The following is a 3308-nucleotide window of genomic DNA, read 5'->3' on the forward strand; positions in this document are numbered from 1 at the left end:
TTATAATTGGTGACTCAAGATCAGCGATTATAAACTTTCACGCGGGCCGCATTTCGGCAATAGCAGCAAGAGTGTTGGCCAGTGGCCCACTACCGGCAGGGCAAGTCGCGCTCCTTGGGGAATACCGCAACTAGTGGTTGAGGGAGAATGAGAAAGCGCACGTACGGGCCCGAGGATTAGCTCCCTTCCAGGATCCCAGTGACGTCTTATACGCAACCCCGTACCCCTTGAGCGATGAGCAACCCCTACAGTTCGATTATGACCATAAAACATACCAATATATCCTAAATCCTTACAAATTGGGCAGATCAATATTTCCAAAAGCGTGTAAGCAACTCACCAAAAGCGAGGAGATTATGTGGCGTAAGCTACAAACTGGAGTATTACCGAACCCCCAGCTTTAGAGCAACTGGCACCCGGAAATTTTCCGCCCCAGGTGCAAACGTTGCGATGGCATGCGGACATGATGCACGTGGTATGGAAGTGTCCTAGATTTGGAGAACCTGACAGAACAGATCAGCCCTGGGAGGCACTACTTCTCAAACAGGACGAAAAAGGACAACGTGAAGTCATCTGTCTCGCCCTGGCCGCTGAGGAGATCCAGGTCGATGGCTGAGGGGAGGACAAGGCTGGGACAGAGCTGCGCCTCGGATCCTCTCCACGCTGATAGTCTGCCTCGTGCCATTGTGCTGTTGCACTAATAATTAAGCATTTGTTCTCTGGAAAAACGCACGTCTCTTGCTGCCGTTCCATTTATCTGAGGATCAGGAGGTGTCTGCTTTTGTCAGGGTGACTACATCAGTGAAATTCTCAAATAAACGCGACTATACACCATAAACACCAAAAAGCAAGATACTCTCTAACACCATGCACTACGAGCGACCCCACTTCCGTTTCCGCCTTTCCGTGGTTGCCATCTCTCTTTGGACTGATAACCCGGCACACGGAGTGATGTGCGCGCGTGCGTTCGCTACAGTAGCCCGTGTTAAATACATATTTGCCTTGGTGTAATGAATGGTGCAATGCCGTACGCAACTCCAACGTCATCTGGACAGCACTGCGTGGTCGTGGGATGCGGCAGTACCCAGCGAAAGCGGAAAAATATTGCCGCTAGTTCGCGCGCACGCCATGGTACTCGGAAGTCGGAGTGCGGCTGCGACATGTTTTTGTTGCATCGTTTTCCTGCCAATCCGGAGTTGAATCGACAGTGGGTGGCGTTGATTAATAGGAAAAACTTCGTACCATCACAGAGCTCACGTGTATGTTCACTGCACTTCGTGGATGGAAAGCGCACGGAAATTAACCCATTGCCGATGCTGGATCTGGGATACGAACGAAAGGTAAGTACGTACCTATGTCACCGACTGGCGATTTTCTTCCGCGCTATGATCAAAGTCGTTGGCGTTAAAGCTGATGCACAGTCAGAATATTAGCTCGTGTACTGTGAAAATGACGGTTCAACCCACTTTAAACAGCACGCAGCAAGTCTGAGCGAAAACCCGTCCTAAGGAACTGCTCATCTCACACCATCAGCCGTTTTAGAAGTTTTTTTCGCTAATCAGTCTTTATTTTTATTTTTGTAACTAAGGGTCAGTAGATGATGGACACTCGTGACTGCACGACTCTACCGACGCTTGCTGACAGAAGTGGTGCCTTTATGGGTCGATTCTTTCTTTGCGTTCAGGTGATCCACGGCCGCAGGCGCCTGATGCGCGACGACTGCATCCCGCCGGCAGCGAAACGAAAGGTGAGCATATAAAGTGTAAGAATAAAGGTTTTGTGACACAAGTAAATTTTATTTTCATTTCAGAAACAAGACAACGACAGTAATGCACTAGATGAAACATGCGATACACAAGTGCCTACACAAAATGTAAGAACCTCTATTTCTTTTCTTCTGCCAGAAACAGTAAAAAGAGCAGCTTAAAAAAAAAAAGCTAGGAATGATCTAAATATGGTAGCATAAAACATTTCACTATTCATGTTCCTTGTGAAACAAGGTAGCTTAGCACTACCAGGGCTGAGCTACCTAATGGACAAGGAGGAGGAGGAAAAAACTTTATTTGCAGAAGAATTCGAGGCACGCAGGCCTCCTGGGTCTCCGCACGACCCCACTCACGATCTAAACGTTCATATTATGTTTATCCATGACGTATGCGGCCCGGCTGACGACGATCTTCTGCCTGGCCGGGTCCGCTGATCGCAGTGAGGTCTCCCAGTCCTCCCAGGTTCGGAGAGGCACCGGCCCGGCGGGGGGAGGAGACGCAGGGCAGGATAAAAGAATGTGGGTAAGAGTGGCCTTGGGGTGGGAGCACAAAGTGCATACGGGGGATACAGGCTGAAATTTCGAAAGTAGAGCTGGTGTAGGTAGAGTTCGTGTCTGCAGACGACGCCAGATTGACTGCTCTCTGATAGTGAGGGATGGGTGGGGTGACGGATAGATGAGGCGCTCAGCGCGGGAGTTTGCGGTGAACTCAGCAAACGAGTGCATACGATCCTTCGAGAAATCCCCCATGAGGTCCGCCTGTGCCCGGTTTCTAGACCCTCGGGCTAAGGAGTCGGCAGCCTCGTTGCCGGGATTTCCCGAGTGCGCAGGCACCCAGATGAGCTCAATCCGTCGGGGGAGGTGGGAGGTGGGCATGTGCAGCAAGCGGTGCGCCGGAGGATGAACCCGGCCGCTGGCATAATTTAGAATGGCAGTTTTTGAATCACTGAGTATGTAACTGGCATCGGTGTATGCCAGAGCAATAGCTATAGCGGTCTCCTCGGCTTCTTCAGGGGTCGTGCCTGAAGAAAGCTCAATAGTTAAGGGGGAAATGTGGGGGTTGTACACAACTGCAGTGGCTCCGCTCTCATCGCAGGCGGCATCTACCCAAACGGCATCGGGCTCATTCCCGTACCATTTGTGGAGCGCTGCCGCGCGCGCCTTCCTGCGACCTTGGTCATAGTGGGGGTGCATGTTCCGCGGTAATGGTTTGACATAGATTGAAGTGTAAATTTGGCTAGGGAGTGTTAATAGGGATGAATTGTTTGCAGGAATAGTGATGCCTAGCTTAGTGAGTATATGTCGTCCGGTAGTTGTAGCAGCTAATCTGAGGTATTGTGCTTGTAAATGGGCCTCTCGAAGTTCATGTATTGTATTATGGACTCCAAGTTCGAGTAGTCTCTCGTTACTAGTGCTTTTCGGTAATTTAAGTGCTGCCTTTGTTGCTTGCCGAATTAACGAGTCTATTTGCTGGACCTCACTGCATGATAGTTTGAGGTATGGTGTAGCATAAAGAATTCTGCTGAGGGTATAGGCGTGCACT

The 3308-nt window shown here is 50.1% G+C and overlaps 1 long non-coding RNA gene across 1 annotated transcript; it reads left to right on the plus strand.

The window, feature by feature from the left end:
* Nucleotides 1–871: 871 nt before the first annotated feature.
* Nucleotides 872–1747, plus strand: LOC146205688 (uncharacterized). The gene is made up of 2 exons (XR_014703212.1): nt 872–1340; nt 1685–1747. It is a non-coding gene; the product is annotated as an uncharacterized LOC146205688 (long non-coding RNA).
* The last annotated feature ends 1561 nt before the right edge of the window (nt 1748–3308 follow it).

Source organism: Amblyomma maculatum, chromosome 1 (genome assembly GCF_055883805.1).
Source record: "Amblyomma maculatum isolate TAMU_Amacu chromosome 1, ASM5588380v1, whole genome shotgun sequence".
NCBI classification, from domain to species: Eukaryota; Metazoa; Arthropoda; class Arachnida; order Ixodida; family Ixodidae; genus Amblyomma; species Amblyomma maculatum.